The sequence below is a fragment of the Aegilops tauschii genome, chromosome 2 (assembly GCF_002575655.3).
Source record: "Aegilops tauschii subsp. strangulata cultivar AL8/78 chromosome 2, Aet v6.0, whole genome shotgun sequence".
Classification (NCBI taxonomy): Eukaryota; Viridiplantae; Streptophyta; class Magnoliopsida; order Poales; family Poaceae; genus Aegilops; species Aegilops tauschii.
The window spans coordinates 481662788-481683700 of NC_053036.3; the positions used below are offsets into that span (position 1 = coordinate 481662788).

Sequence of the window (20913 nt, forward strand, 5' to 3'; positions counted from 1 at the left end):
AGCAACAGGGGGGCCACGAGGGTGGAGGGCACGCCCTGGGGGGGTAGGCGCGCCCCCCTACCTCGTGGCCTCCTGGAAGCTTCTCTTACGTAGTGTCCAAGTCTCCTGGATCTTGTTCGTTCCAAAAATCACGCTCCCGAAGGTTTCATTCCGTTTGGACTCCGTTTGATATTCTTTTTCTGCGAAACTCTGAAATAGGCAAACAACAGCAATTCTGGGCTGGGCCTCCGGTTAATAGGTTAGTCCCAAAAATAATATAAAAGTGAATAATAAAGCCCAATAATGTCCAAAACAGAAGATAATATAGCATGGAGCAATCAAAAATTATAGATACGTTGGAGGCGTATCAAGAGACTTGTCGGTAACGAGATTGAACTAGGTATGAAGATACCGACGATCAAATCTCGGGCAAGGAACATACCGATAGACAAAGGGAATTATGTATGTCGTCATAAGGTTCGACCGATAAAGATCTTTGTAGAATATGTAGGAACCAATATGGGCATCCAATTTCCGCTATTGGTTATTGCCCGGAGAGGTGTCTCGTTCATGTCTACATAGTTCTCGAACCCGTAGGGTCCGCACGCTTAACGTTCATTGACGATATAGTGTTATATGAGTTATATGATTTGGTGACCGAATGTTGTTCGAAGTCCCGGATGCACGGACATGACGAGGAGCTCCGGAATGGTCCGGAGGTAAAGATTGATATATAGTATGATGCTATTTTGACACCGGAAGAGTTTCGGGAGGTAACGGGTAATCATCGATCACCGGAAGGGGTTCCGGGACTCCCCCAGGAGGTTAATGGGCCATATGGGCCAAAGGGGGAACACACTAGCCCACAAGGGCTGGCGCGCCCCTCCTAAGGCTGCAGCTCTTGGGGAGAGAAGGAAAGGGAGGAGTCGGCCTCCCCCTTCCTTCCCTCTCCTCCCCTTTCCTTACCCCCTTGTGCAAACAAGGTAAGGGGGAGGGGGCGCCACAGGGCTGGAGCCCAAGGGGGCCGGCGGCCACCCTTGGGGCGCCTCCTGGATGCCTCCCCTCCCCCCACCTATATATATGAGGGAGGGGGCGCCACACATAGGCTGTGACAATCTCTTAGCCGTGTGCGGCGCCTCTCTCCACAATTTCGTCCCTCGGTCATATTTCCGGAGTGTGTAGGCGAAACCCTGCGGAGATAGCATCACCACCACTGTCACCACGCCGTCATGCTGACGGATCTCATCTACTACTTTGCCCATCTTGCTGGATCAAGAAGGCAGAGGTGCCGTACGTTTGGTACTTGATCGGTTGGATCGCGAAGAAGTTCGACTACATCAATCGTGTTAATAAATGCTTCCGCTTACGGTTTACGAGGGTACGTAGACACACTCTCCACTCTCGTTGCTATGCATATCCATGGATAGATCTTGCGTGTGCGTAGAATTTTTTTTGCTTTCCATGCAACATTCCCCAACAATATACTCAGGCTTTAACGATATAGCCTGCTCACGGGTGCGTTTTTTACCTTTTTAGTAATTGTTCCTATCTGGAATATCGCGACCACATTTCCTCATAAGACCAATGCACATTCTGCGGCAAATGCATCCTTAGGGTCAATATGATCCATTCCCTGCACAAAAACATACATCCAGTTAGGATAGAACATGTGCACGTGTAGTCTTAATATATGTTTTACAACACAAATTCAACTTGTAGATGAATTAGCAATCAGGAAATAAAGTTTAACCATGTGAATAGATGAGTTGTTCATTGTAGATCTTGTTGCAGTTGAATTTGAAGGTATGCCGGCTATGGTGCGCTTCTTCCATAGTGCAACTGTAGAACCATACGTTGCATGTATGAATGCACTCGAAGACATAATTTAGAAACAAAAATCTAGAAGTAGTACTAATCAGATGTACAAAAAACTTGTACCTGAGAAGGAGGTTTCTTATGATTACTAGGATCTTAACCTATATCAATCTGATTGGCATCATGTGAACCCTGTGAATCCATATCAATTTCATAGACCACATCTTTTCTCAGCGCACATTTGGCTATAGGACAATCGTCCTCCGGTGTTTCTTCTTGAACCCTGCAATACAGGTGTGCTGGTCTGGCAACAACAAGTGTAGAGTCAGACACGACTTGTTACTAAGCATGGTCATCAATAATGTGAACAAAGATTCACAGGGTAACACATTTGTTTTGAACATATCAAACTTTATTCCTCAAATAATAGCCATGTCGTCTACAGTCTAGGGAAGATTAACGTCATGGGCATCCCCCTCCCAATATTTTGAAGCATTTAAACTAAAGCAATGCTTAGCTAAACCATCCGCCACTAAATTTGCTTCCCTGTGGCAGTGGACAAAAGTAATATCAGAAAACTCCAAGGCTAAAATAGTGGCTTCCGTAATGATCCGAGTATCAGGACCCATATATGCTTCCGGGTGAGCAAACACCTCCAAAGCGTTCATGCTATCTTGGTACATCCGATATTATACGCTAGGATTATTCCACTTCGAATGGCCTTGATTTCTGTAGATACTGCGGATGATACGTGTGGTAATATCCAAGTTGCTGCTACAATAAAGTTGCCATGCTCATCCCTGGCTACAGCTTCGCAAGCACCTGACACATTTTCAGCATGAAATGATGCGTCCACGTTGATCTTAACAGTTCCCTGGTTTGGTTTCTTCCACATATGATGATCCTTCCGGCAAGGGTGTTTCAGCGTACAACTGCGAATAAAATTTGTAGCCAACACTCGAATAGTCATTGTTGTCCATTGAGGTGTCTGAATCGGCTCGCCTTTCACGCCCTGCCTTCTTTGCCACCAGATATATCACATTGCAACTATGACCAGTTCAGCAGCAAGAAGTTCATGAATCAATGAGCCATTTTGCAGCAAAATTTCCAGATTTATTAAACCAGACCGGTCCTAGGCCACTGCATCTTGTATGAGGTCTGAGAGTTTCAGTTCGGTCCATACCTCGGCTGCATGCGCACAAGTGAAAAGACAATGTTGGATGTCTTCTAGGCCAATCTTACAAAGGGGACATTAAGGTACCAGAGGGATATGCCTGTTAGCTAGAACCCCAAAACATGGTAAATTGTATTAGTAAGAATAAGAAGTAGTACCGCACTACCAAATCTAGAACAACATGTTATATTAAGAAGAAGAAATCATTCAATTGTGAAAACAACACACAAGATTTAATACGAACCCGCATACTAAATTACTGTAACCCTAGAGAGAACCACCTACAATATCCCATATAACACGACTAATTTATTAAGAAACTACATACTAAATTGGTATAATCCTAGATAGAATTAGATGATGTAAAGAGCCTACGTTTTGATTACTTCTTTCAAAGAACAACATGTGAAAATGTAAAAGCACGTGCAAATCTTAAAAGGGGTGGTGGGGCAAGCGGGGGCTAGAGTTGTTACCTAGTAGTTTAGGATTATGTTTTGGGGGCTGGGCGGGAAGAACCTTATTCCTGTTGGGTAACGTAGTAATTTCAAAAATTTCCTACGCACACGCAAGATCATGGTGATGCATAGCAACGAGAGGGGAGAGTGTTGTCCATGTACCCTCGTAGACCGTAAGCGGAAGCGTTATGACAAGGCAGTTGATGTAGTCGTACGTCTTCACGATCGACCGATCCTAGTACCGAACGTACGGCACCTCCGCGATCTGCACACGTTCGGCTCGGTGACGTCCCACGAACTCACGATCCAGTAGAGCTTCGAGGGAGAGCTTCGTCAGCACGACGGCGTGATGACGGTTATGATGAAGCTACCGGCGCAGGGCTTCGCCTAAGCACTGCGACAATATGACCGAGGTGGAATATGGTGGAGGGGGGCACCGCACACGACTTGGAACAATCAACTTGTGTGTCTCTAGGGTGCCCCCCTGCCCCCGTATATAAAGGAGCAAGGGGGAGGCCGGCCGGCCCTTGGCGCGCCCAAGGAGAGGAGGAATCCTCCTCCTAGTAGGAGTAGGATTCATCCTTTCCTAGTCCTACTAGGAAGGGGGAAGGGGGAAGGAAGGAGAGGGAGAGGGAGAGGGAGAGGGAAAGAGGGGCCGCGCCCCCCTTCCCTAGTCCAATTCGGACTCCCCTTGGGAGGGGGCACGCCACCTCCTGGGCTACAACAATTCTTATGGAAATTATAACAAGATGCCCTCTGAATTTGGTAATAGTGTTAAAGAATTTATTAGTTCGCAAAAGAATTTCAATGCTTTGATTGAAGAAAAAATGCTTAAGATTGATATTTGGCTAGGAAATTGGATAGAATTTCTCTTGATGTTGATTCTTTGAAACTTAGATCTATTCTACCCAAGCATGATATCAATGAGTCTCTCAAAGGCATGAGAATTTCCATTGATGAGTGCAAAGAAAGAACCGCTAAGATGCGTGCTAAAAAATATTGGTTTATAAAAACGTGTTCTTCTAGTTTCCATGAAAATAATAATGAAGATCTTAAAGTGATTGATGTGACTGCTCTTGAATCTTCGTTTTCCAATGTAAATCTTGATAAATATGGGACTGGAGATGAGTCAACTTTAGCTAGAAGGCGTCCCAATGATTAAGAGTTTTTAGATCTTGATGCAAAAAATGATAAAAGTGGGATTGGAGAGGTCAAAACCTTAGATAGCAATGAACCCACTATTTTGGATTTCAAGGACTTTGATTATGATAATTGTTCTTTGATAGATTGTATTTCCTTGTTGCAATCCATGTTGAATTCTTCTCACACTTATAATCAAAACAAAGCTTGTACTAAATATATCGTTGATGCTATGATGCAATCTTATGAAGAAAAGCTTAATTTGGATGTTTCTATCCCTAGAAAACTTCATGATGAGTGGGAACCTACTATTAAAATCATGATTAAAGATTATGAATGTTATGTTTTGTGTGATTTGGGTGCTAGTGTTTGCACAACTCCGAAAACTTTATGTGATGTGTTAGGTTTCCATGAATTGGATGATTGTTCCTTAAATTTGCATCTTGTGGATTCCACTATTAAGAAACCTATAGGAAGAATTAATGATGTTCTTATTGTTGATAATAGGAATTATGTGCCCGTAGATTTCATTGTTCTTGATATAGATTGCAATCCTACATGTCCTATTATCCTTGGTACACTGGTACGCGTTGGTGCTATACAAACGGTTTTTAACCCCTTTCCGCGACGGCATTTGGAACCGTCGCCAAGTGAGTGTTGGCGATAGGGGGTCCTTCCCACATGACCCAGAAATCGTCGGGAATAGGCCCTCCTGGGACACCAAATGAGCTCGTGTGCGATCGGGCGAGGTATCCAAACCCAATCATTTCCATAGGTATGTACATCCCACACGGTGAATCCCAGAAAAACATTTCCGTAGGTATGTATATCACACACAGTCAATCCAAGAAATACGTTTCCATTCTTATGTACATCCCACATAGTCAATCCAGGGAAAACATTTCCGTTCTTATGTACATCCCACACAGTCAATACAGGGAAAACGTTTCCGTTCTTATGTACATCCCACACAGTCAATCCAAGGAAAACGTTTCCATTCGTATGTACATCCCACACAGTTGTATGTGTAGGTTCATGTGTTAAAGGTGTAACTATCACACACGCTCTGCCTTGGTTAACTATTTGCTTTTATCAACTACATCACACACGATTTGATGAAGAAAACTGTGTGGCATCGGGCTATCCATCACAAGCGCTTTTACTGCTAGAACCGTTTGCAAAGTTCCATGACACATTTAGCAGGTTTATTAGTTTACAATTAATAATTCCAGTATTACGCAAATTCACATTTCATATCGCACAGTTGTTTGCCAATTTCATATCAGGCACATAAATATATCATAACATCACAGTACGATAGCTACATGAAAACAACACAGTACAACATATAGCTAGTTCAACTTCATAAGAATAATATATTCATTTCCCTAATCGAGATCATCCAGGCTCGCCTTATCCACCTCTGCTTTCAGTTCAGTAAGAGCCTATTTTGCACTGGCCAACTGGGAAAGTGCCTCCTCCTTCGCCAACACCATCTTAGCAAAGTCTGGTTTAAAAAATCTGAGCTCATTCTCCACCTTCCTATTTTTATCCCGCATCTTCAAATATTCTTCAGCGTTGACAACACTTTCTCTGTTCTCTTCCTCATACATGCTCCAGAGCTTGGCTAGGCACATCTTCAAGGACTATGGCCACTCTTAATCAACCCACTCCAAGTAAGAACACTTCATATCATCCTATAATATTTAAAACTAGATTAGTAACAATTGTAGGGGAAATGGGTTTATAGCAACATAGAAAATCACCAATGCTTATTTTGAAAAACTAAAGAAACATGTTAATTATGACATATCTTCTCAAAAAGATCAATGTGCAAATGAATTAATTGCTACTGAGACAACAACCAAATTATGAAACATGAGAAGCTATAATTAACTACAACAAAGCTACAAGTTCTTACTCATGTACAATAAATAACAAATTGAACATTTTATGAGGAAGGTAAATATAACTGCAACAGCATAGCGACAATGTTTGGATGATAGCAAATTGATACTAACACATGTGTACATGCACAAATTTAGTAACATAGAACTAATAGTACTAAGGCCGTCCACTATGTATGCCAAAACTGGTGTAAAGACAATTGTTCTACATCTCGCACCGGTGCCCTGCACTGGCGAGCCGATGCAGCAGAAAAAATCAGGGACCTAGAATCCGGAGCACCTAGTTGCTCCTATGCCCAGTTCCTTCGTGCCATAAAGATTTAGTATTTTACTGTTTGTCTTTTCAGATGTGTGGACCAAAGCTGGCTGCACAAACTGCTGAAGCGGTGCCAAATAATTTTCTAATGGCACCGCTGATGAGATGGCAACAATTCTAGATACTAGGTACAAACTGTGACACTGTCTTAGGATGCGTTTGGTTGAAGGTGTGGTATGAATGGGTTGAAACCGTGACAGTGTCTGAATCACATCTAACAAATGATTTGTAACAACGAAAGAGGGTCTAACCTTCTCTGCACATGCCAGAAACTTCCTCCCAGTGTCCACAGATTCAAACGCAACTAGCTTCACGCATGGAAACTGATGGTGACAATGAGCAGATAGATCTTCAGCCACCCCACTCCATCTGTTGCCACTGATGGTCCTAGGGAGCTACAAGAGGAAGAAATGACTCAAATCGACCGTCGGGTAAAAATCCTTCATTCCAAGTCATAGCCCGAGAGAGAGAAGAGAGGTATACCCGGGTGGTGAAGGAGTCATCGCCGGAGGAGGAACCGCTGGAGAGGTCTTTAAAGAAGACCATGGCGACCCCGACGGTAGGATGCGAGACGGCGAGAGCGAGGAAGCGGCTATAGCTTAGGAAGGAAGGAAGGAGGAAACAGGGGAAATGTGACTTGTGGTCGGGGAGAAAAGGGGGTGGGGAAGGGGGAGGGGCGGGGTAGATATTTTGGCGGTAGGCCAAAATTACGGAAATGTGCAAGGAAACTTTGCGAGCGGTGCCGCCGGACCATTCACTTTGAACGATTGTGTGCATCGCAGATGATTCTTTGTCTTTACACGCATGGGATGAGTTTGATAATTCAAATTTTGGTGGAAATTTCCCCGGGTACGTCATTGCATAATTTAACATCGCTTGCTAATTTGGGCACACAAAAGAGCGTACAGCAGACAGACCACACTTACTGAATCAAGCAATTTTAGTAATTAAATAGAGACAGTTGACCTAAACATTGCTCTAACAAAAGACCAGCATTCAAAACAAAGCCTAAGTACGCATAATTTTAACAAATCCACCGCCGCGCTGGCCTATGCATCGCCGGTGTGAGATGAGACGTCGATGACTTGCCCTGGTGACATGCCGCCGTTGGTGGACTCCGCGTTCCCCCTGCTGAAGTCGACCGCGTCCTCGTCCTCGTCCTCGGCGCCGCCCTCAAGGTTGTAGTACTCGTAGTAGTGGCTGCGCCAGAGCTCGCGTTGGTACTCCAGCACCGATTCCTCGACGGACAAACTCTCCTCTACCTCGACCTCGACCATGCGCAACTCCTCCTCCCGGCGCTCCTCGATCTCCACAGCCTCCTGCATCTCCAACTCCCGCTCGGCGACCTCATGAGGAAGCAGGTGCTCCATGGCCACCGCCGCCTTTTCGGGCGTGGGTTGCATGCTGGAGTCCGAGGTAGCCTAGAATATCTTGGCATGTGCATCCTCGATCTTGGCGTGGATGGCCTCGACCCGGGCTAGGGTGACATCGGCGGCATGGACGGCAGCTCGAGCGCTCTTGGCGTTTGCAGCCGCCATCGCAGCAGCAGCTGCAGCCGTCTCGGCTGCTGCAGCTGCCCTGTCGGCTGCCGCAGACGCCCTCTCGGCGGAACCGGCCGCGCTCAATGCGGATGCGGCGGCACTCTCGGCGTAGGCGGCCGCGCTCTCGGCACACGAGGCGGCGCTCGGGCGGGACGGGGCCATCGTACGGGCCTTCACGAAGCGTTTTCACGACGTCATCTTTACAAGAAGGGGGTGCGAGAATGGGGATCGGGATTCATGGATTCGGGGGTTGCCGGCACTGGAGCAAACGAGCCGGCCAAGCTTAAGGAGGGAGACTTAAATAGACCCAGATATTTTCATCGCAAACGGTTCCTAGAAAACAACTGTGTGTGATGTTGTAGATATTTGTTATTAGCTGTGAAAGACAAATTTGGAGTAAAGTGGCAACGGATGGTGTTTTAAATGAACGAGAAATTTTGTAGTACTAATACAACTATCATGTCAAATTTTGAAAAATTTCAGGGGTCATTTAAACTTTTAAGACATTTAACTTATTTTCTAGCCATTTAGTGACCGTAATTAAAATTTGAACTACATGTACATGCAACAGCTAACCATAACGGTTTGAAAATTCATATTTTGTGTACTTGTGTGCGATATAATTCCATGTGCAGTAAATTGGAAGGATTTTTCGAACATATTGGAATGGCTATGACACAATTAAGCATGGAGTGCCATGGCATTTAAATTCCAAAAGATTATAAAAATATCAGAAACACATGAAACCTTGGTTGATGTAATATCATGCCACCAAAATGATGTGGTAAAAAATTTGGCATGTGTGACGAAAGTTTGGACACACACCCCTCACAAACCGGAGCAACTCACTAGAAGGCTTGTGGTTCCGAGAGGGAACAATGCATGTTTGACGACTAACAGGAGATAGCTTCCTCTTACATCCTTCAAATTTTGTCTACGTGTAACATGCACTAATACAACTGTCATGTGAAAAATTGGAAAATTTCAGGGGTCATTTGACCTTTCAAAGACATTTAAGTGATTTTCTAGCCATTTAATGATTGTAATTCAAATTTGAACTACATCTACATGCAACGCCTAACCATAACGGTTTGAAAAATCATATATGTGTACTTGTGTGCGAGTTAATTCCATGTGCAGTAAATTAGAAGGAATTTTCAAACATATTTGTCTCACGACATGGACACATGCACATGTATGCATGGAGTGACATGGCATTTTAATTCCAAAAAATAAAAAAATCAGAAACACATGAAACCTTGTTTGATGTAATGTCATGCCACCAAGATGATGTGGTAAAAAATTTGGCATGTTTGACGAAAGTTTGGACACACACCCCTCACAAACCGGAGCAACTCACTAGAAGGCTTGTGGTTCTGAGAGGAAACAATGCATGTTTGATGACGAATGGGAGATAGCTTCCTCTTACGGCCTTCAAATTTTTTTCTATATTTAACGTGCACTACTATAACTGTAATGTGAAAATTAGGAAAATTCTATGGGTCATTTGACCTTTTAAATACATTTAAGTGATTTTCTAGCCATTTAATGACTGTAATTCAAATTTGAACTACATCTACATGCAACGGCTAACCATAACGGTTTGAAAAATCATATTTGTGTACTTGTGTGCGAGTTAATTCCATGTGCAGTAAAATAAAAGGAATTTTCAAACATATTGGTCTCACGGCATGGACACATGCATATGTATGCATGGAGCGCCATGGCATTTTAATTCCAGAAAATTAAAAAATGATCAGAAAAACATGAAACCTTGCTTGATGTAATGTCATGCCACCAAGATGATGTGGTAAAAAAATTGGCATGTTTGACGAAAGTTTGGACTCACACCCCTCACAAACCGGAGCAATTCACTAGAAGGCTCGTTGTTCTGAGAGGGGATAATGCATGTTTGATGACGAACATGAGATAGCTTCCCCTGCCTTCAAATGTTTTCTACATTTAACGTGCACTACTACAACTATACTTTGAAAATTTGGAAAATTCTAACGGTCATTTGACCTTTTAAAGACATTTAAGTGATTTTCTAGCCATTTAATGACCGTAATTCAAATTTGAACTACATCTACATGCAACGGCTAACTATAATGGTTTGAAAAATCTTATTTGTGTACTTGTGTGCGAGTTAATTCCATGTGCAGTAAAATAGAAGGAATTTTCAAACATATTGGTCTCACGGCATGGGCACATGCATGGAGTGCCATGGCATTTTAATTCCAAAAAAATAAAAAATAATCAGAAAAATCTGAAACCTTGCTTGATGTAATGTCATGCCGTCAAGATGATGTGGTAAAAAAATTGGCATGTTTGACGAAAGTTTGGACACACCCCCCTCACAAACCGGAGCAACTCACTAGAAGGTTCGTGGTTCCTAGAGGAAACAATGCATGTTTGATGACGAATGGGAGATAGCTTCCTCTTATGGCCTTCAAATTTTTTCTACATTTAACGTGCACTAATACACCTGTCATGTGAAATTTTGGAAAATTTCAGGGGTCATTTGACCTTTTAAAAACAAACAAGTGATTTTCTAGCCATGTAATGACCGTAATTCAAATTTGAACTACATCTATATGCAACGGCTAACCATAACGGTTTGAAAAATCATATTTTTGTGTACTTGTGTGCAAGTTAAAAATCATCAGACGATGTAAATATCTGGTGTTCAAAAAAGAAAATGTTAAGATCTGGCAAGACAACCGACCCCCATACGATTGGCACTCTATCTCGCGGCTCGAGGTTTGGTAGGTGAGTGGCGGGGATTATTAATCAGACACGGTTCTGTATTGGAAAACGTTAGCTATTATGTTCACACACGGATTTTGCTGCGGGAATCGTGTGTAATTCAAACTACAGTACTCGTAAATTCCGGCGACCGGCGTGTGTACTGTTCCTGTCGATCTAGATTCCGGTCGCCAATAAATACTACCTTGCTCACATCGTCCCGCCTGCATTGTCATCTACATCCTCCCCTCGCTCGCCCTCTCTCTCTCTCTCAAATCTCTGCCATGGCGCCGCCGGTCCGCCCACGCACCGACAAGGAGTCACCGCCCCGCGAGGACACTCACTCGAATAGGTGCGACGAGGACCCCTACGCGACGCCGGACGAGGTTGCGCCGGACCCTCCAACTTTGGATTGGTTTTGCGGCCAATACAATCATTGTCTGTGAAAGTCGCTGTCGCAGGCTGAGAAAGCCAGGCAAGTGGCGTTCAAGAAGGAGATGGCGGAGGAGGAAGCCAGGTACCAGGCGGCCTGTGAAGCCCGCGATGCCGCCTGGAAAAAGGAGGCGGCGGAGCTTTGGGGACGGGTGCGGAGGAGGTGTACGAAGACGGGTACTTCGCGAGGAAGGTCAACGGCGCTGGGCGCCTCATCGCTGTGTGGCGGTGGGCCGATAAGCTCCAGTGTGCCACCGACGAGGAGCTCCGGTGAGCGCCCAACGAAATGGCAAGATCGTTCGCGCTCGTCCTCCAGCAAGAGGCAGATCGGTACGTCAAGCGCTGCGAGGCGGAGTACGCCTCCGCACTGGGAAGACGCCGCACACCAGGGAGCTGCTGGCGGAATACTGGCCCCAGGAGGAATTATTAGTTTTAGTATTGTTCGTTTTCAATTTTATTCTTTGTACCTAGTAGTTAAGTATCATCACATATATGTGATAATATTATATATATATATATATATATATTCTGTGATGAACTAATGAACAATTAATATATATATATATATTGTGAATTCCATTTTCTATCTGTTTTTTATACTAATTTGAATCTAGTTGTTATCATCCACATATACAGAATAGAGAGCGTATATACACACATTGAAACATAACATATAAGAACGGAAAACAGAGTACACACTGAAACCGAGTAATAAATAAAGCAATACTATGATTGCTGTGAATACATAGCTATCCACGTCGAAATGACTCAACAAAATAAAACGCGTCCATGAGACCATGACCAGCAGCCCTTGCCTATGGTAGCTCTTGGCTCTGCATGAACTCGTGCCGGCGTTCGTCCAAGTAGTCGACACGCTCGCGGTACATCTGGAGCCCGATCTCGTGCTCAAAGTTGGTTATTTCATCGGAGATCACCAGCTCGAGGATGCGACGGCCATGTTCCTCTACTGCGCCCAGGTGGACACCTGGGCCAAGGAGGCGGTCGAGCCTACCAACCAGCGCGTTGGCATCAAGCGGGCCGCGGACAAGGCGAACGGCGCGACCCATGCGAACGGCGTGGTGAGCGTCCGGTGCAAGTACGACGCAGCCGGCCTCTAGTGCAAGTACGGCACAGAGGGCCTCTGCCCACTCCTGGCGAGGAATGGGGTACTGAGGGACGTGTACCCAGCTGCGACGCCGTGTCGACAGTAGGCAAGCGCCGATCAATCCGCTCTTGCTGTGCGGCGCGCCACGCCTCTCGCTCTGCGGTGCTCCAACGGTCTCGCCGTGTGGCGAGCCGCAGCCTATCGGCGCGGACGCGCCTAGCTTGCTCTGCGGCGCGTCATCGATCATGTTGTGCAGTGAGCTGCAGCCTGTGGGCACTGATATGTCTATCTTGATCCGCGGCGCTCAAGCGCCATGCGCCGAAGGTCTGCTCAACCCTGGCGATGACGCGCATCATGGCGTCGTCCATCGCGTTGCCGGGAAGCGCCTCGGCCTCGACCGGCCGTGGCGCCTGCTCGTTTTCCTCGTCGACGAGGTTGATGGCAGAGGCGGCGCTTTGGTGGGTTGGCATGCTTGGAAAAGGTGGATGTGATACAGGCTATGCTTGTCGCCTCCGTGCGTCGTGCACAACATAGGTTTGTGCGCAATATCGCTGGGTGGCGGGAAACAGGTGAGGAAATGGCAGGAAACAGTGGCGTGTTCATAAAATACCATCAATTAATGAAAACTTAGCATAAAAGGAACATCGAGCTAGCACAAGAAGTAGATGATGATCAGATGAACACAAACCACACTAGGGAACCCGTCGGTGATGAATTCATCAATCGCAAACGATTGAATACTAGTAAGCATTTGCCCACAACACACACGGCTTATTTCATCACAAATAGATTGGATGGATCAACTGTATGCCACGTATCGCACATTGTCAAAAAGTAATGCGGTAGACCTTCTTTAACATGTGTTAAAAAATAAATAAAATAATAAAAAAAACAAGGACCTCGAGGTTAAATTAACTCATGGGATGGATCATCCAGGTCAAAGATAATTTAATTTGACCGGGATGACCCATCTCATCAGTTAATTTAACCTCAAGACAACTTCCCATCCAACCCATCTGATGGCTGCTCCAGCCTGAACACACTTAACTTGAGAGTTCCCTTAGATGAGCTACTGGTGGAACAGCTAGTCCTTGCTGATATAGGATGCCTCTTCTCATCCTTATGGCCAGATATAGGATGCCTCTTCTCATCCTTATGGCCAATAGATGTTGTGTAGACAGAGCATATCACATACGTCTTATTAGAAGCATTCATCTGTGTTATTATCAGTCTTCACACACATTTCTGATTACAGACCTGTTTGCCGCATATCACACACATTTCTAATTACAGACCTATTTGCCGCATATCACACACATCTTGATATATTGAACCGTTTCTGCTCTTTTGTCTCAACGCAAACAGTTCATCCGAGTGAACCGCATGTCGTATATCGCACACACCTTGATCTGTCTAACCGTTTCTTTTGTGTTGCCTAATCAGAAATAGTTTATCCGAGTGAACCGTAAGTCGTATATCACACACGCCTTCATCTGGCTGCCCGTTTCTTTTGTTCTGCCACATCGCAAACAGTTAATTGAACTGAATCGTATGCCCAGCATCGCACAGGCAACTATAATCTGAACCATGTTTGATGCATCCTCCATCGCAAACGTTTTGCACCTTTTTTGACGGGTTTTTTACATTGTCATTTGCGATTAATGCATCACACACAGTTTCCTTAAAGGGTCTCTGATCGTAGTGTCACGTTAGCAGCAACCTGCAGTAGTGGTAGACCTTTCCTTAAAACGATTAGTGCAATTATTGATATGAAAGAAGGAAACATTATATTTCAATTTCCATTAAGTAAATGCATGGATCACTTTCCAAGAAAGAAAATTAAATTGCCTTATGAATCTATTATGAGAGCCACTTATGGATTGCATGCCAAAGACGATTACACTTAGATCTATTCGTGTTTTATGCCTAGCTAAGGGCGTTAAACAATAGCGCTTGTTGGGAGGCAACCCAATTTTATTTTATGTTTTTGCTTTTTAGGTTCTGTTTTGCTTTGAGTAAATTATCTAGCCTCTGGTTAGTATGTTTTTATGTTTCAATTAGTGTTTGTGCCAAGTAAGGGGTATCGGATAGCCCACGATGATAGTTATTTTGATCTTCCTAAAAAACATAAACTTTTGTGCTCGTGAAAACAATTCTTATTTTTAGCATTTTTAGCTAGAGAGTGTTTTTTAGTTGATTCTTTTTGCAGAAGATTAATAGATAAATTATCTAGGACGTCCTATTTTTTCAGGATTTTTAAAGTTACAGAAGTATTCGAAATATCCAGATTGCAACAGACTGTTCTGTTTTTAACAGATTCTGTTTTTCGCGAGTTGTTTGCTTATTTTGATGAATCTATGGCTAGTATCGGGGGTATGAACCATGGAAAAATTGGAATACTAATAAAGCACCTATTGCTTCTGGTCGTACGTCGTCGTTTTTGCAGAAAAGTCCCTATAGTTTTTCGTATTCAACCCGCACTCCTTTTTTGAGTGAAAGGTTTCGTTCGGCAACTTTGCAAATAAGTCCCTATACTTTACGGTATTCAACCTGCGGCCCATGGCCCATGACGGGCTCATACTTTAGGGTATTCAACCTGCGGCCCATGACGGGCTCTCCTCTCTCTCCCTCGCCTCCCGATTCCAGCCGCAAGGAGGCGCCCCACCCCGACGCTCGATCCGGTGCCGCGCCGGCCGACGCCGGCGAGCGCAGCACCCTGCACCACCGTTAAGCCTCAGATCCTCCTCTCCTCCGCGCGCCCGAGCTCCTTGCTGTGCGCCGCCCGGGAGGGCTCACGCTCGCCGCTTGACAAGAGCCTCCGCCAGTCGATCGTCGTTGTACTTGCATGCGACCTCGCCGTCCCCTCTGCACCGCCGTCCATCTCAACTGAAGGTTAACGAGGCTCGGCTGGGCCTAGCTGGGGCGGTTTGGTACCTCCTGTTCAAACAGAGAGAGAGAGAGAGAGAGAGAGAGAGAGAGAGAGAGAGAGAGAGAGCACGGGATGGAGGAAGGGGAAAACGAGAGGAAGGAGAGGAAGAGGAGGAAGGCAGGGCGGCGCCTGGGAAGCTGGTTCTGGCAGGGCTTGCCGACGTCGAGGTGGTGAGGCGAGGCAGGGATCGGGCGCTGGCTCTCCCGATCCCGATCCAGAGAGGATCGAGGCTGGGCGTGGGCGGCTATGGCTGAGGGCCGCCTCTCCCTTGTCCCTTCTCTCCATCTTTCAATCTCCTCTGTTATGAAGTTCTAACAGTACATCAATACAAGCAACTCTTTTCAGATTAATTAAGGAATCAATCTCCCATGGTGGATGCTTGATGCAGCAGAGGGGGCCAGCTACGGCAGGACATGAGGTCTTTGGCTCCAAGCTCAGCATGAGGAAGAGGAATAAACTAAATACAGATGACAAATACTGCAAGTTGTGAATTTTTACAAGATCTAACAAATTGCATAAACATCTATTCATGTATCCGTAGGCCAAATACTGCAGGCCCGAAGGAGACAAACTTCCAGCCTGCACAGACTACCAGCATAGCTGCTGCTTCAGCTGATGTAGTGATTCGTTTTACTGATATTTATATATTTACTTGTCATCTAATCTACTTCAAACTTAGTGGTTCTAACATTTACAGTGTTTCCTTTCATCATATACCATCACTCTGCAGTTATGCAGAAAGCCAAACACCTTTTTTTAAGAACAAAAGCCAAACATCTTGAATAGTGTTGGCACGCCACAAACTGTTTGAGATTTTCCTTTTTGCTTCTGGTTTGGAAATACCTCTTAGAGGCATTAGGTGTTTCTGTGATACTACACTACACTATGAGACTCCTACAAAGACAAATTTTATTTCAGTTCCGTACTCTACAAGACACAACTTCTAGCATGCTATGAGTATCTATCCAAACTGCTATGCTTAAAGCACCACCAAGAACTATTGCGTTCTGTGGTTCATTACTTCAATCTTCTATGCCTATGTGGATGATTACTTCAGTCATAACGAGCCATTAGAGGATGCCGTACAAAAGCATGTAGAATATGCAATGTAAGTGCTTTTGTTTTACTAATAATGTAAGTGCATTTCTATTGGCAGCAGACTAAAATCTTACAAACAAACTCCTTTCTTTAATTTTCTTTGCATGCAAACAGTACCAATGCTCACATTAGATACTTGAAATGATTTTAGAAGTACATCCGAATATGACCTAAGAAGATATGTCTATCACCAAACAGTGTTGTGTACATTGTAAGGACAGGTTATGGAAGCAACAAAAGAAAGAGTGCATTTGACTTTCATACCACATGAGCATGAATTCGCTCTGTCACTTTGTTTGCTCCAAGATCATAAATACATATTGACTCATTGCTGTTTCCAACAACAAGTTCACGGCCATCTTTTCAAAACTTTATTTAAAAGATTCCAAAGGAGGATTCATCATCAGTAGCAGAAAAATTCAAACCCTCATGAATGTCCTGCATTATGATAAATAAATAAAATACTTGTAAGGAAAACAAGATATTGTGAAAAAAAACTGGTCAAAATAATTGGTATAAGCATTGTTTTTTTGCCAAGATAAAGCACATTCATTTGGTAATCATGCAAATGGCAGGCAAGATGTGTTGAGTTTCTTCTTCATTTACATTGGTAAAATGATACCAGAAAGGCATAAATTGAGAAATGCCTTCAAACATTAAGTTTTAGCTATCCAAAGTACTACAGAAAGTACGGAATATGGTACGATTTTACAAAAAATACTTTTCATCAAACAATTTCCCTCAGTGCAGCTCGACGGCTAGCTGTTTGAAAAGGGAGGGACAGATGTTATGTGGGGCCACACCTACAGGAGGGCCACGGCTGTAACTTAAGGGGGTAAGTATGTTCACGTTTTCTATTGCTACAATACAATTTAAATCATCCAACTCCATACCAGTGCTACTCCAAACAGAAGCTGGAATGATTTTTTATGGATTTTACAAGTTCAGCAGGTTGAGGATTTTTTTTGAAACTTCTATGCACAGGGAAGACTAGCCTTATTCTGAAACTGTGAGGAGCAAGTGAATTAAACGGTACTGAAACATGATCATCTCTCTGTACAGAGGTGAATCTAAATACGGCCATCTCCCTGTACAGATGTAGAACTTTCTTTCTTTCTCTCATCTACCCGCAGCTCAAGGCCAGGAGCAGCAAGCCACAAAGGCAAGCAGCAGCGGCAAGCAAAACAAACAACCAGCAGCAGCAAGCGGCAAAGCAAGCAGCCAGCAGTGGCAACAACAGCAGCAAAGCAAGCCAGTATCGAACAGTAGCAGCCAGCAGCAGGCAGAGACGACTCCTCACCTTGTTGTTCATGGCGGCCTGGTCGGACGGATCAGGGAGGCGAGAGGACGGACGGCAGCGAGTTCTGGACGGCCTCAATGGCGGTCAGCGGTCGAGGAAGAAGTAGGAGGGACCCGCGGCTTCGAGTCCGTTGTCCAGACGCAGAGCCCGTCACGGTCCCTGTAGTTGCTCAGGGAGGAGGATGACCGCCGCGGCGTCGCAAAGGCGGCCGATGGAACCGAGAAAGGCAGCCTTGGTTCAAGAGGTTCCTGCACGCCGGCGCCGGGAATCATCATTAAAGGGATGGCAGGAGCAACAATGGAGCTAGGGAAACTACCAAGGAGCAAAAACGCACCGGAGAAACGAGGTGGTTCATGGCGGCGCTTAGTAGGCGGGCATGTCGGAGCCGGAGGCGTGGACGTCGATCCGGACCGACGGCTGGCGGATCTGGCCGATCCCTGCGGCTGGCGTTGCAACGGCGAGCGGCGGCGTGGCCGGCGAGCTTGACGAGAAAGGGGATCCAGGGAGGGAGGAAAAGAGTGAGGAGTGAGGTAGCGGAGGGGGGAGGAGAAAGATCAAGAGACAGCCGGGCAGGAGGCGGGCGCGTGTCCCTTGCGGTGCTGGACTGATCCAGACCCACTGGTCAGTGGCAAAGGAGGAGTTGAAAGAAAATCAAAATAAAGTTTCCAAGAGTTTTCGGAGAGTATTTGACTGCCCTTTTTTGAATTCGAATTCAAATCTGCCCCAACTTTGAATTTGAACTATAAATAGGTGATATAAAATTCCAATGCTCATGAAATGTTTACAAGAGCTTGTAAATAACATATGACCTCCATTTATAAGTTTTCATGAACTTTGAATAAGGGAATCATCACCGAACAAATATATTGCAGTTTTGCCATTTTCTTGAATTTGAACAAAAGCACCTGATTCAAATACCATAACTAATTCAAAAAAATTAGGATATAAGATATGGGTGAAATATGACATGTAGGAGCTAAGATAACATCCAGGTTAAAAAATTCGGTGACTAGGCATGTACTCATTCAATTAGGATTAGATTTGAGCATAAGGGCATCTTCAATGACAACCCGCAAATTTTCTCCCGCATCTGTCCGCAGACAGGGGGACCAGTCCGCGGACACAGATGCGGGAGGCCGACATCCAACGCTAACCGCATACATCCGACCAACAATTCGAACCAACTTCACGAAATTTGATGAAGCTGGGCGGATTTCATTCAAATTCGAATATAATTTACATAAACAGACGATATTTTGACCGTTCTACTAAAAAACTATTAAAAACACTAAACCCTATGTCGGATGAGCATGGCCGCCCTGTCCTGCCGCACCGCCATCAGCGTACGTGCCGGCGGCGGCGGTGTCGTCGTGACTGATGCTCGCGGAGGAGCTACTCCGCCTCCTGTTGCGTGATGCGAAGGGTCGCCTTGGCCACTGCCGAAGGCGCTGGCGGCACCCTGCCGGCGTTGGCGGAGCAGTCGCTAAGCAACCACTCCTCGCTGATCTTAGCAAGCTCGCCGTCAACACGGCGGTGGCGCCTGGCGGCCGTCTCTGTGGTGGTGATGGAGCGGTCGAGCGCCCACGCTGCGGCGAGGTCTGTGTCATTACGGACCCATCCTGGCGCCACGTCCGTCTTGGCAAACGCAGGGTGGCAATCGGCATTGCGCCGGTTGTACCTCGCCTGCTGTCGTGCCGTGCGCTCGGCCTTGGACACCATGGCCCGAGAGCCGGAGGCACCGCGGTAACCACCGCCTCTCAGGTAGTGGAGGATGCGGCCACTCGCCTTGGAGGATGTAATTTGATTGAGCTTTCCGAGAAGATTGCCAATGAGAGAAAATTTCAAGGTTTAGAAAAATAATAATCATCTTTCAGTTCTCGGTCAAGGAATCTGTCACAACAATTAACCTAATGAACCTCGGGTCATTCTCTCGCACACTACATATGTTTCACATTAAGTATGGACAATTAGTACACCTTTATGGGTGTATAGCACCTGAAATAGTGGAAGCTGGAATAAAACTATGGATGTTACAAACCAGATAATGCATACATTTCTTACCCATTTGCAAAGATGGTTTCGCTTAAAGTATAATTATTTTTCATGTTGGATAATTGATGCAGGTTGCTAATCAAATCATCACATCTATGTTTTAGGACATTATTATTCGGTAGAAGTATCATTGAGTTTTTTTTCTCCCGTTGCAACGCACGGGCATGTTTACTAGTTACACCAATATAAATAAAGAATAAGTTCACAACAGTACCTAAAGTGGTGATTTGTTTTCTTATGCTAACGGAGCTTACGAGATTTTCTGTTAAGTTTTGTGTTGTGAAGTTTTCAAGTTTTGGGTGAGGATTTGATGGACTATGGAATAAAGAGTGGCAAGATCCTAAACTTTGGGATTCCCAAGGCACCCCCAAGGTAATATTCAAGGATGTCAAAAAGCCTAATCTTCGGGATGCCCCGGGAAGGCATCCCCTCTTTCGTCTTCGTCTATCGGTAACTTTACTTGAGACTATATTTTTATTCATCACATGATATGTGTTTTGCTTGGAGCATCTTGTATAATTTGAGTCTTTGCTTTCTTAGTTTGCCACAATCATCCTTTGATGTACACACCTTTTGAGAGAGACACGCATGAATCGTGATTTATTAGAATTGCTCTATGTGCTTCACTTATATTTTTTGAGCTAGGCAAAAATTTGCTCTAGTGCTTCACTTGTATCTTTTTAGAGCATGGCGGTGGCTTTATTTTATAGAAATTATGAATTCTCGTACTTCACTTATATTATTTTGAGAGTCTCTAAACAACATGGTAATTTGCTTTGGTTATAAAATTAGTCCTAATATGATAGGCATCCAAGAGGGATATAATAAAAACTTTCATATATAGTGCATTGAATACTATGAGAAGTTTGATTCTTTATAATTGTTTTGAGACATGAGGATGGTGATATTAGAGTCATGCTAGTAA

At 44.7% G+C, this 20913-nt stretch overlaps 2 long non-coding RNA genes across 2 annotated transcripts; one reads left to right on the forward strand and one right to left on the reverse strand.

The window, feature by feature from the left end:
* Positions 1-16706: 16706 nt before the first annotated feature.
* Positions 16707-18549, reverse strand: LOC109780042 (uncharacterized). The gene is made up of 3 exons (XR_002236935.3): positions 18271-18549; positions 17937-18184; positions 16707-17074 (listed from the first exon to the last, which is right to left on the reverse strand). It is a non-coding gene; the product is annotated as an uncharacterized lncRNA (long non-coding RNA).
* LOC120973613 (uncharacterized) lies at positions 17072-18800 on the forward strand. Its single transcript, XR_012203122.1, has 3 exons — positions 17072-17471; positions 17621-17668; positions 17770-18800. It is a non-coding gene; the product is annotated as an uncharacterized lncRNA (long non-coding RNA).
* Positions 18801-20913: the final 2113 nt, after the last annotated feature.